The following is a 14,140-nucleotide window of genomic DNA, read 5'->3' as shown; positions in this document are numbered from 1 at the left end:
ATTGCTGGGTGTCTTTTGGAAATTGTTGAACTGTGATTTCTGTGAATTTTCTTTTTTGGGTTAATTCAATGGAATCAATTGCACAAACTAATCGACTCATCTCAAAAATACAAAGTTACTGTTACTCTCAGACCATATGGGAATTTATGTTATCAACTTGTAGAAATGCCTGTCACGGAGCAGTGGAATCAGAAACTGCTTCCATTGTTGGAACAAATACAATAGATTTTTACACACTGGGACTGTGCTTGCATCTGGGCATCATATGCGGCAAGGCCCCCTCATCCACCCTCCCTGAATGTATGCACAGCATCAGCAGTTACTTTCAAATGAAATAATCATTGGCAAAGCCAATAGGTCTGGCTTATTTTAAGAGTATGCAAGTATAGTTGTCACAACTTTAATACTATGTTTGGATAGAGAAAACACATGCAACAATATATATATAAAGACAACTACCATTGGCACAAAGACAGGTAGCAGTAACTTCATAATGAAAAAGGCAGCAAAGGCCCAGTAACCAGGATGTGCAGGATGTATTGGCCAAACTTGAAATAGCTCCAGGGGAAATCCTCAAGATGTATGATACCAGATGTAGGAGGAGTTCCATGTACAGAGCACCAATGACTGATGCATGAAGCTATCCTTCAGGCAATGGAGGCCTTAACAAGTGATCTGCCCACATCAGTGGACCTGAAAGTCAACAAATGTTAGTCTGTTAAATGTCGGTCCCTGGTTTTGCCAGATACAAATAGCAAGACAAGCATCCAGTCCAAATTGTGAAGTATATTTTCTACTGAGGAAATGCAGAAAAATTCAAATAATGTTGGGGGAATAATCTCTTCTTTGATACAAATTTTCAACAATACTTTTGGCACAAAGAAAAAGTGAGTCATGAGTATCAACTTTACCTTATGGAACATTGTAAAATTAATTGAGGCACCTACAGCTTGCAGTTCACATTTCGCAAGGTCAATCTTATTGCCACCAAGGAAGCTACCTCCTAAAGAAGGTGTTTCTTCGTGCAATATTTTGTATGTAAGACTGCCAGGACTATGTATAAGCCCCAGGGAGTACTCGGATGCCTAATAAGAGGGAGCACATTTAATAGGCCCATATGATGCCTCTGGATGGCCTCGTTAGATGTAGAAAGATCTCAAAGGTTTGTTCCAGTAGATCTCAATGGCCTGCACCCCCTCAATGTTTCAGCTAGGCAAGGTCTAAATGAAACCACATCATCATCCAAGCAAGTGACAAGATTTTGCTTAGCAATTTCAAAAGTAAGTACCCAAAAAACAGAGGCATTTTTTCAGTGGATAGGGCTTGGGTAGAGCATATTCTGCCAAGAGCCTTAGCCTCCAAATTCTCAGAGAAGAGGCCTAGATGTTGAAACTTTCGCTCATCAGAAACTATGCTCTCAATCTCTCAGTGGTAGGACAGTGGTAGTACCTTCATGGACAGGAAGGAAAAGTTACTTGTAATCCTAGTTCTTCACCATGGGAATTGCTTCTGATTTCTTAAAAGGCAAAACATTTCTGTGCATGTGCGAGATCCTGGAACACAACTTTCAAAGATAACTTTCAATGTTTCTCAGCACAATTCAAAAAAATGAAACATGGCCAACACCAACATTTACTGTTACTTATTTCCAGTGATCCAAAATTGAAACCTCGTAGTACATTTGGCTGAGAAACACCATTTAAACTGATAAGTAACATGGCCTAAAATCAAGAAATGGTGTACTAATGAAATCAATGTAGCTAGTACACAGAACAATAGCGTCCCATTAAGTACTTTATAAGCCTGTATTATCCCATAATGGGTGACAGTGAGGATGTTTTTTTTGCCAAAAAAACGTTAACAAAACTGTGTTTGAAGCATTTTTGGCTATTAACAACAATTGTTTTTATTTTATGTCTTAGGAAGTTTCCTGTCTTTTGACACCTTTTTCATCCCATTCTGTTTTTCTAGATTTTCCTAGGGGATCTTTCACATCCCTGATTTTTCGGACCACTGTGCCAAAAATTTGTGATAAATGCCCATCCTCTGGGAGGAAGATGTTGAGAAACGATGACCATAATGTTTGTAAGATGTGCCTTCCTGACTCTCACCACGTCAAGGACTGTGGAATTTATCAGAAGATGTCCTGTAGTAGGCTGAGAGATAGGCTGATAGACAGGATTCACCTCAGGGCAAAGAAGGGTGAAGTTGGGTGAATACTGTAAAATCCAGTATCCACTTCTGCTACAGGGAAGGGAGGTCATCACTGAACCCTTTCTTCTTTCCAGGATGCGGACGTTGCGACCTCTGAAGGTGAGAGAGCAGAAATTCATTGTCATATCACTCCTATCACCCTTAATGTCAAGGCAGTCTACCCCAAGATGTGATCAATATTAAAGAGCAGAAGAATGATATCAAGATCTTAGACACGCACACATCGCTGTCAAGGAGTTGAGAGATCTCTTGGTCGAAATCAAAGGATATTTTGACATCAGAGGGCTCTCAGTCTTTCAGGAGTTCTCCCTAGCCTGCTAGGATTGTGGTTTCATCCATCCAGAAGTCCAGGAAGTACGCTGCTCCCTTGTCACCTTCTGCACCAGAGTCCTCTTATGCAGTGGTAGCTATCTTGTCTGGGAGCAAGTAGAAATTCCTTGTTTGGGGTCCAAGGATTTGTCATTTAAATTCCTAATCAATGGTGAAGTTGTATGTTAAACCAAAAGGGATGATGGACGGAGTGTTGAACAATGCAAGCACTCACCCCTAGTCAACTGATCTGTTTTTAATCCATCATCATTCTTTAGCTCACTCCGCTTTCCCAGTTCAGACATGGCCATATGCAAATCAGTCTGACCCTGTGCCTCATGGGAACAGTCCAGCCCAGGCTGCCAAGCCATGTCTACCCTGGACCGGAAACAAGCATCCTGGGACCAGTTTCTGGCTAATCTGCCATCATCAGCCAGGCTAGCTTGAATGCAGTGGCAAAGTGAGCAAGGGACCCACGTCTGGGCATACCCTGCCAACTTAGGGCAAACAAAGCAAAACCAAAGGGGATGATAGACAGAGTGTTAAGCAATGCAAGCACTCACCCCCAATCAACTAGCTCACTCTGCCACCCCAGTTCAGACGTGGCCATATGCAAATCAGTCTGACCCTGTGCCTGACCCAGTTGTATGTTAAGTCACGATTCTGATTTGTTCTAATCATTTGGTGCCTTCCTGGGTCACATGACTAGGGGCAATTGGCCTTTGTGTATTCCTTCCAGCCACATAATAGGAGGGCTTGGTATTGGCAGGATGTGGGGGTGGAGCTGTGCACAGCCCACTTGTACTTCAAATATAAGGTCCCTCGGTCCCACTCTTATGTTCACTTCTGGACCTACAGAGGACTCAGAGTAAGGCCCTGCTGCCTGTGACCTGCTGTACCCTTCAGAGGACTGCTCCGCTGTCCCAAGAGGACTGTCCTGCTGCCTGGAGACTGGCTTGTGACCGCAGAGGAGTGGCTGCTGCTTGAGACATGCTATTCTGCTTGAACCCAGGGCTTCCAGGATAACTCCACGGGCTGGTTGGCTGGCTCCTTTGCGGAGATAAAATTCAATGGCGCTTTAGGAATCTGTGCGCTTGTAATCTGTGTGCAAGCTAAGTAGTACCAGGAGGACAATGTAAAAGGGCACAGACTATTGATATGAATCAGATGGTTGTTTCCCACACATAATTGACAGTGGTTATGCAAATGGCAAAGGGCATGATGTATTTCACGTGAAACCAGAGCATGGTGGCATGAGCTACCCGATCTGATGGATAAATACATTTGAACCAAAAATAATCACGGTATCGGGGCTGTACTTAGCAAAATTAAAATCATAGACCTTAACACAGGTGTCTCCAACGCATTTATCACTAGCCACTGGTAACTCCCAGACACCTTCCAAGTAGCTGACAGCCTTCAGTCCACTTATAAATGAGCACAGGGACACATTGTACTTTAAATGTTAAGGCAATGCTGTGGTTACTTTAGATTATTATCACCAGGCTGCAGAAATCAGAGCCTGACAATTTGCAGTGCTCAGTCAGATTTATGGGCAAGGCTGGGTCACAGAGGTGAAGAACTGAAGTATTTAACACTTAAATAAAGGTCCTTGTCTACTCAATATTGGAGCTCAGAACAAAATGATGATTCCGAATGCTTTTAAATGGGACAAAAATAAAATGAAAAGTAACCTTAATGATTAACTTTTCATTTTTATTTTCTCCCATTTCAAAGTGTGGCATTTCCAAGCAGTGGGCAGTAGACACTGTGCCACATTTATAACCGGAAAAAACTTTATTTTTTTTACAATTGACCGCTATTTTGGCTTATATTTTAAACTTTTTGATTTCTTGGATTGCCATAAACCGGATCTTTTATTTTTGACAGAAACTTGGTTCTGTCCAGATTCCCTTCCCAACATCCTCGCATCACTACCCTCCACTTACTATGCATTGCGGGCTGATCGACCGCCGGGCAAAGCAGGCGGAGGCGTTGCTCTGATTGTCCGGTTGGATTTCCACTTACAAACTCTTTCCTGTCCAGTCATCAAGGGAACTGAGTGCTTGGTGATGCGATCCGCCTCTTTTCAAACCCCCATCACCTGTGTCCTTGTTTACCGTCCACCAAACTCTGCCCCCCACTTTTTAACTGAGTTCGAGGAACTACTGGCCACATTAACAGTCAACAGTTCTTCTGTGTTAGTTCTTGGCGACTTTAACTTTTGGCCTTCTGATCCTGCGGAAGACGCAGCATCTAGGAATTTTACAGATTCCCTTCTTAGCCTAAATTTCACTTCCCACGTGTACGCTCCCACTCACATTAAGGGTCACGTCTTAGACCAAATCTGGCCATTGAACATTCCGGTTTCCCTCCCTACCCTTACACCCTGTCTGTGGTCTGACCACTTTCTGATCTCGTTCACTTTAGACCTTCACCGGCCTAAGCGCCCAATCCTCCCCAGGAATGTCTGGGCCCGTAATTGGAACAAGACTGATATTATATCCTGATCTGGCGTGCTCCGACAGCAGCATGTGTTAGCGCTGCAGACATCGCGAAAAAGAAAAAAACTGGAAAAGCCGCGGAAAAAGCCCATTTTGCCAATGCTGCCGCGGCTGAGTGGAAGTTCGGTATTTTGCCTGCTTTGTGTCCTTTTTGAGAGCGAAGGGACGGAGGAGTGGAGGAGTGATTTTTTTTTCATCGAGGTCAGAGGTCTGGCTACTGGGTGCTTCGAAACGCTCTGAAATGCTGAAGAGCTGAGAGAGGTGAGGAGGGGCAGGAGAGGTGGTGTGCAGCGTGGAGAGGAGAGACAGTCCGAGTTAAGGACTTGAATCTAAACAAGGAATAAGGAATTTAAATAAGGAGCTTCAATAAATACACTGTCGCCTAACTGTGTTCCAGCGCGCGAGCCTACCTGCTCGCCTGTCCGCATCCTGGGACCCAGATCTGCCACCAGCCTCGCCTGAAAGGGGTCCAGAGCCTCCACCGCCGCGCCTGCTGTCTCCTCCCCCCGCCGCAGCCCTCCAACACCGGGTCTGCCGTAGAGCGGGGGAGTTGAGACTACAACTCCCAGAAGCCTCCGCGACACGAGCGGAAGTCGCGTCGAGGCTTGGCGCCCGGAGGCGCTGTTTAAGGGGCTGGCCTTGCTGGGGAGCGGGTGTTGGCGCCTAACTGTGTTCCAGCGCGCGAGTCTACCTGCTCGCCTGTCCACCTTCCTGCTCGCCTGTCCGCATCCTGGGACCCAGATCTGCCACCAGCCTCGCCTGAAAGGGGTCCAGAGCCTCCACCGCCGCGCCTGCTGTCTCCTCCCCCCGCCGCAGCCCTCCAACACCGGGTCTGCCGCAGAGCGGGGGAGTTGAGACTACAACTCCCAGAAGCCTCCGCGACACGAGCGGAAGTCGCGTCGAGGCTTGGCGCCCGGAGGCTCTGTTTAAGGGGCTGGCCTTGCTGGGGAGCGGGTGTTGACGCCTAACTGTGTTCCAGCGCGCGAGCCTACCTGCTCGCCTGTCCACCTTCCTGCTCGCCTGTCCGCATCCTGGGACCCAGATCTGCCACCAGCCTCGCCTGAAAGGGGTCCAGAGCCTCCACCGCCGCGCCTGCTGTCTCCTCCCCCCGCTAAGCCCGGGCAAAGGGCGGGCCCTCTGTGGCCCTCAGAGGCCTGAGGAGTCTAGGCTGGGCACTACCCCCTGTTCAAATCAGCATCGATCACCAAGGTATTATATATCTGTTGTTTAAAGCATACTATAAATGGCCCCCATGGAGTCCAAACCCTCCGCCAAGAGCACGGCAAAAGAAACGCCCATTAATACACGTTCCGTCACAAGGAACACCACTCAAACTAAAACACCGTTACCAACATTAACTGCAATTGATCGCATGCTCCAACAGACAATCGTGGTGGTAGCGAATGCCATTGAAAATACTGAGAGACGATTGTCCCTACCACCCAGCACTCGCCTAATTCAGCAGATAGCACAACCTGCCGACAGTAATGTTCATAACATAAATGTGACAGCATTATCAAATGATTCCATCTTGATGCAATCTTATACTGGTCTCCCCGGGGCTGCGCCACCCCCGATGGAAGACCCTCCTACACTTCCAGCAGTATTTCAAGATAGGGATAGCCGGCTGTCCCTAACTCCTAATTTACAGATTAATGTAACATCATCTGAGGAACCGGGGCCTAGCAAGGCGCCTAGTGCAATCTTGATTCCCTGCGACAATGAAGATCCCATCCACACAACTGACCTTCCTAATAACAGCAGTTTTGATAGTACGACTAATCACGGCACTGTCCATCGTAGATCCAGACGCATGTATAATAGAAAACTACCTGCCATTGCTAGGGGGTGTGCCAAACAAAGGGGTAGAAGAAAGAAGGCAACCCTACCACCAGTATTATCAGAACAGACCAATGAAAGCGAACCACCACAGCCAAATTTGGGAACCACAGTCAACGGGGAGTCTTTAATGTGTCACATCATGGATGCTATGAAGCTCCTTATTGCTCCCCTCAATGACAAGCTTGAGCAAATATGTAAAAAGGTGGAAAACCTGGAGAAATTGAGCTTAGCCAAATTAGACATCCTCGGACATCTGGGCCCACAAGTTACCCAAACCATCTTGAATGTACCGACTGTGAATAAGGCTAATACGACTGTCAACAACACATCTAAACCTCATGTTCCACTGGACAGAATTGTGAACCCTATGGCAGCTCCTGGAAAGCCTGCAAATTCACATAACACTCTAGCCAATACCTCCAATGGGCCTTCAACATCCTCCTCCTCCTCTAGGGTAAGAGGAGAGATGCACACGGGTCACTCTTCAGCAAGTGGGAACCCACCAGCGCGCAGTTACTATAACAATATTATCCCTGCTGTGATCAACCTCCCACCAGAAAGTAGGCCATACGTGGCTATTCTTGCCAACGTCCCAAAACTTAAACCCTCCCAATTTGAAAATAGTGAAACACTTAAAAACAAAATTTTACACTGGCTTGTCCACAATTGTGGATTCCCCCTAAGTGGGGCAGGCCAGATCATTTCAACTCAAAGGGTAGGGTGGGTGGGCCCCAGCAAAAAGGAAATTAACGGGGACTGCATAATCATAAACTACAAAAACACCGAATGGGCAAGAGATTCCATCTTGAACGCGCCCATCCCCTCAGACAACGATTACAATACCACCCTGTTCCCACTGGACTACTTTTATAGAAACCTGGTGGGCTTCAAGATTCCGGTGCAGAATTTTAAACACCCCAGAGCAATTAACACGCCTTATCCTCTAGCACAGCAGGCCCCAGCGCAATCAGTTGGGTACCCCCTGACCTTTCATGACCCAAACAATCAGTATGTTCCACAACATCCTATGAATCTATATAGTATGCTAAACCCTAACTATTTTAACAACCACAATGCCATTGGGTCTGGGCCTATTTATGGTCAATTTGCAGTCCCAACAGCAAATAGATTCCAGATATTTAATTCTTTAGACGAAAATGATTGACTCGAGAATACCCCGGTTGAAGAACTTCCGGAAATTGAGGCCCCTAGGTTAATGACCGGTAATACAGCAGGAGAACCTCCAACAGACATCCCTGTAATAAGCCCAAATGATTTAACCGTGATAGAAAATATCACATGTACTGTTGAAAATCACCTGGGAAACCCAATAATACCATCAGCCACAACTGTTCCTGATCCATCTCAAGTAGCCTTGGAGGAGACCTTGAGGGCTATTACGTGGAACATAGCTGGGTTAGCTTCTAAGGTAAACACCCCCATATGGGCCGATTTTATTAAACAGGGTTATGACATAATCTGCCTGCAAGAAACCTGGGATAGGGCTGAAGTACATGTCGAGGGATATACCTCTTTCAATGTGTTGGCCGTGGCTTCCCAGGCTGGTCGAGCCAAGGGCGGGCTAGTGACTCTGATATCTACCGCATTGACTGAGTTCTGTGTTAGTGATCAAGTAGTCTTAGGAGATCATGCTTCCGTTTTGCGTTTGGCCCACAGCGGATATAGAGACTTAATAATAGTGAATTTTTATAACAATATTGCAGGGCACAAACAGGGAATGTTTATTTCTGGTATTGAGCAGGCCATTGATGCAATGTTACTTAGTACACCTAAACCAGCTGCCATACTATGGACAGGAGATTTTAATATCAAATCATGTACTTATGCACTCAAGGGGGCATGCGGCCATAGGTAGGAGTACTCGGGAAGGGAAACAACATGTGTATACAATCACTTCCCTCATAATAACCTTGGCAGCGCTCTGAATAACTTATTGGCTAAATACGATCTGGAACTTCTTGAATGCAATAAGAATGCAAACAACGCCAGATGTCCGACATTCCATGGAAGGAACAGCCAATCTTTTATTGATCATATCATGGTATCTTGCTCTGTAACCTATATTAATGTCTGGGTGATTGAACAAATGGTCAGTGATCACAACAGCGTAACTGTCGAATTGCTGGGTTGGGGGACCAAAAAGAATTCCTATGGTCGACCAATCTAGGACATCGCTGTAGGAAGACCGAACGGGACGAGGGTGAAGTGGACAAAAGTTGACCCCGCTAAATTTGTTACCAATGTAATTACAAACTGCTGCGGAGAGGTGTAGTACTGCCTATCCCCGACACCACGCCCACAAACCCTGCTATCCAAATTGTTAACTATAACAAAAACTATTGAGAAATCACTGACACGCAATATCCGGAAACCAAGAAAAGTCAAGACGGCGTGGTTTGATGACAATTGTGCTCAGTCATTAAAAAGGTTAAAAATTTCGCTTGATGCCACACCAAGAGACTCTTGCAAGATTAGGGAAAAGCGTCATAACTATAAAATTGCACTATCCACCCGGAAGAAAGAACTACAGGACGAGGCCTGGGCAAAATTAGATCAGGCTGCAGAAACCAAAGATCATAAACTATTTTGGGACACTGTAAATAGTCAGTTCTTGAAGAACGACAATATTCCTGAACTAACCTCACATGTTAGTTGCCAGGCCTGGATTGTACACATTACTGAGATTTTTAACTCTGATTTTACTCATGATTTTATTCCTGTTCCAAATCTTAATGTCTTAAATGATATGCCAACCTGTTTTAAATGGGAGAAATTATTGTTTTCGGTGTCTTTAAATGAGGTGATTGAGGCAATTGAGAAGAGTAAGGGGGGGAAAGCCCCGGGCCCAGACGGGGTCCCCGTGGACTTCTTCAAATCCGAGATCGCTTTATGGGCCCCTATTCTAACACGCTACTTTAATGCTGCTATTGAGGATGAGTTGCCAACCTCATGGGGTCAATCCATCTTGGTGCCACTCTTCAAAAAGGGTTCAAGGGCTGAAGCACGGAACTACCGCCCAATTTCTCTCTTAGACTCGTCGCTAAAGATACTGAGTCGCGTGCTTCTGGTAAGAGTAGAATCCTGGGTTGAAGATAAAAATGTCCTTTCACCTATTCAGTATGGGTTCCGAAGAGGTATAGGAACCATGGAGCAGTGTGTGAACCTTGAACTTATCATCAGCAAGTACACAAGAGCCAAGGAGGGGAATTTGTTCATGTGCTTTGCCGATCTAAGTTCTGCATTCGATCTAGTGGAACACGCACTGCTCTGGCCAACACTACTCGCTATGGGCGCACCCCAGAGATCATTCACCTACTGGCCAGAATGTACAGCAGCCTTTCAAGCAAAGTCAGATTCGGATCAAACGGAGAATGCACCCCCTTTTTTAAAATTGGTAGAGGGATCCGACAAGGGTGTGTGCTAGCCCCCTTGTTATTCTCCCTTTTTATAAATCAGGTTGACCAATCCTTACAAGAATCTTTAGCTGATGCCCCTATTATTAATGGTAAACAAATACCCGTCCTCTTATATGCGGACGACGCGGTCCTGATTTCCAGGACCGCGAATGGGCTCCAAAAGCTAATTGATAAATTTCACATTTTTATTAAGGGCAGAAAGCTTAAAATTAACAAGGGCAAGACTATGACCATGACCTGTGGAAAGAAACTAAAGAAAAGCAAGTCATTCTTTTTAGATGGGGATAAACTTGAATCTGTTCAACATTTTTGCTATTTAGGTATTACCTTTTCAGGAGATGGGAGATGGGTAAACGAGCAATCCTGTGTAGGCATGAAGATGACTAGAAACACAAATTGTATCTTCAGATTCGCTTCTAAATTGGGGGGCCGTAGAATAAGAGAGATGATTTCCATCTACAACTCAAGGTGCATGTCGTCTGCCCTATATGGAGCAGGGATATGGGGATATAATCCCCAGATTGCCCAATCCATCCAGCAAGAGGAAAACAGGTACTTGAAACGCTTACTATGTCTCCCTGCTTCAGCGTCAAATGAGATCACTCATAGAGAGCTAGGTTTAAATCATGCCACAGATCTGATTGCATTGCGTCCTCTTTCCCTTTGGCGATCCATATGGGCTAAAGAAGAAACTAAGTTCACCCAGGAAGTAATCGTAGACTGTATTAAACTGGATCAGCATTCGAAAATCCCCTGGTTAAAACACATTTTCTCTTGGTACAAGATCCTTTTTGATCAGGACATTTTTAAAGATATTTTAACAGAATCAGTTTTAACGAAGCGTGACCTTAAAACCACCTTTATGGATCACGCAAAAGGGGCCAGAATGAAGAAGTATGCTATGCAAAGTACGTTTAAACTGCATTTGGAGTATAATTTAAGTATAGGATGTTCATCCTATCTCACATTTGTTAATATTAACTCCCACCGCTTTGTTTTAGCACGCCTGAGGTTGGGTACAGTCCACCATCTGGTGGCTTTCCCTATTGTAAAAAAACCCGGGTTATGCCCGTGCCCATGCGACGGGAAATCTAAACAGAGTATCTGCCACTTTTTACTATTTTGTAATTTTTATACTGGTTTTAGAAAGTTTTATCTGAAGCAACTATTTTTGGAATACAGTACGTGCAATATAAGAGCTGCAATGCAACTGTTGTTTGACTTGTCCTCCCCGAATGTGTGTTACCGTGTAGCCATCTATATTCTTAAATGTATTGGGCACAGGAAATCAATTATTATATGAGCCCCCTTCTTTCCTTTATCCCCCGTTGGTAAACACATCTAATGAACAACTGTGAGTTACTGTTAAACTTTTGCATTTCTCTTATATGAATTTTATCCACTCTGTATTTTTACTTGTTGATTGTATCCTTGATAATGATTACCTTCCGGCTTTGCACTTTTTCTTGCACTAATGTCTTTTTTCAAATTCTTTTAAAACAAACCGCTGCTAAAATACCTATGATATCTAATATCTATGAGACCATACAGACGTTGCACTTTACTTATAATTTTGCATATTTGCACATACCAACTGCACTTTATGCCTATCAAAGGTCTTTTCTGATTTGCACTATTATACCTGGCGTGTTTTGCACTAAACCTTAACTGCTGCTAAATAATATACTGTGACCAAATTGAACTCTGTATATCAATGAGATATATCTTATGGACTTAACAAGATTGGCATGGTTATTGATATAATTTTAAATAAGTTTCATTATTTCAACCTACACAAATATGTTTTCATACAGTATTGTTGTATGTTGCTATATGGTTGTACTTGTACAAACCGAATAAAGCATTTTGAAACGAATGAAACGATATTCCTGCCCCCTGTCTCTCTCTTCAAAACTCCTACACGGCCCTGGAGGAACTCTCTCCGTCTTCCCAGGCCACCGCTAATAATGACTGGTTATCCAGATCCTGTAATCAGGTAGCTCCTCTGAAACGCGTTGCTGTGAAACGTGCTCACAATGTCAACAAATGGCTCACCGATGAACTTAAGGGAAAGAAGTTAGCTGCCCGCCAGGCAGAACGCGCATGGAGGCGCACTTACTGCCCAATTTTAAAAGCTCACTACTCGCTTATGCTTAACGCATATAAAAGCGCAATCCTTTCAGCCAAGACTCATTATTTCTCTGAAAAAATACTCTCATCTGGAAATCAGTCTGAAGAAATTTTCTCTACTGTTCATGAGCTGGCCCTGTCAGACAGAACCTCCCTAAAACCTTCCCCTTCCCAAGCCCTCTGCGACTCCCTAAACAACTTTTTTGTGGAGAAAATCGAAGCCATTAAGGCCAACACACCTCCCCCCCCATTTCCCCCGGCCCCTGAACCTCCTCCCAATAGGTTTCATTTAGACCACATCCCTCTCCTGACCAGAGAGACGTTATCTTCCCTGGCGGTGAGAGTCAAATCAGGCTCTCCTTCCGATGTTTGTCCAGCGCCTATCTGAGAGAAATCTTTCAGGCTTGCCCTTCTCCTCCCTTGGCATTCCTGAACGATTCTCTCGAGAACGGTACAGTCCCCGACCTTCATAAATCAGCCATAATCATTCCCTTACTGAAAAAACCCGGTGCTGACCCTGCCTCCCTCACTAATTACCGCCCTATTTCCCTTCTCCCCTGTCTGGGAAAAATTCTGGAATGTCACGTCGCCTCTGTCCTCAGTTCCTTTGTGGAGGACAGTGGCTACTTGGCCTCCTGCCAGGCTGGATTTCGCCCCCGCCACTCTACCGAGAGGGTCGTGGTCTCGGTTCTAGACAGCCTCAGGGAGGGAATGGACGGGGGCCGCCCTCAGGCTCTGGTCCTCTTAGATTTATCCGCGGCATTTGACACGGTTGATCATTCCATCCTTCTCACCCGTGTCAGGGCAGCGGGCATTAGCGGGCCTCCCCTGGCTTGGCTTACCTCCTTCCTGAGGGAACGCACCCAGGCCGTCCATCTAGAAGGGTTTTCTGCTCCCCCACGTAAGGTGCAGTGTGGTGTCCCCCAAGGTTCCTCCCTCTCTCCTCTTCTATTCAATCTCTATATCTTCCCTCTTATCTCTGCTCTACAACAACTGGAGGTCACTGTCTTCAATTATGCAGACGACCTCCAGTTGATCTTCAACCTCTCGTATTCTCCTGAATCTATCTTTAATTTTCAATCAACTATGATCTTTATCAGGGACTGGATGAATTTTAACCACCTCAAACTCAACCCAGACAAAACTGAGCTGGTTTTGACTGGTGGTGTATCCAGTCCCTGGACCCCTATGTTTTGGCCCCCTTCACTTGGTCCCCCCCCCCTCACCTTCTAAGTCTGTCAAAACACTTGGGTTCACGTTAAACCAAAACCGTACCTTGCACTCTCAGATCAGTATGGTGGTGTCTTCCTGCTTCTTCACTCTTCGCACTATTAGGAAAATCTCTAGATTTTTCTCTCTTCCCACTCTCAAACTCATCATGATGGCAATGGTATTATCACGGCTGGACTATGGTAATATCTTGTACAACGGCGTTCCGGCTTATGCTCTCAGACGCTTACAGCTGGTTCAGAACCAAGCGGCCCATCTCATTCATGGTCTCCCTAAATTCCATCATGCTATCCCTGTATTAAAGAACTTGCATTGGTTGCCCATTAGGAAGCGGGCCCTCTTCAAACTTGGCTGTACTGCGTTTGAGGCCCGAGCTGGAACTGCCCCAGCCTTCATAAACTCGGCAATCTCCAGCTATATACCAGTCAGAGAGCTCCGCTCCTCCTCCCAGTCCCTTCTTTCCGTTCCTCGTTT

At 45.3% G+C, this 14,140-nt stretch overlaps 1 protein-coding gene across 1 annotated transcript in view; it reads right to left on the bottom strand.

The window, feature by feature from the left end:
* Window positions 1-14,140, bottom strand: part of CFAP54 (cilia and flagella associated protein 54) — a 2,285,874-nt gene that overhangs the window by 1,804,153 nt on the left and 467,581 nt on the right. The gene's annotated exons all lie outside the window — the stretch shown is intronic.

This window comes from Lissotriton vulgaris, chromosome 1_1 (genome assembly GCF_964263255.1).
Source record: "Lissotriton vulgaris chromosome 1_1, aLisVul1.2, whole genome shotgun sequence".
NCBI classification, from domain to species: Eukaryota; Metazoa; Chordata; class Amphibia; order Caudata; family Salamandridae; genus Lissotriton; species Lissotriton vulgaris.
The sequence above is the reverse complement of the archived record's forward strand: the minus strand, read 5'-3'. Positions and strand labels throughout refer to the sequence as shown.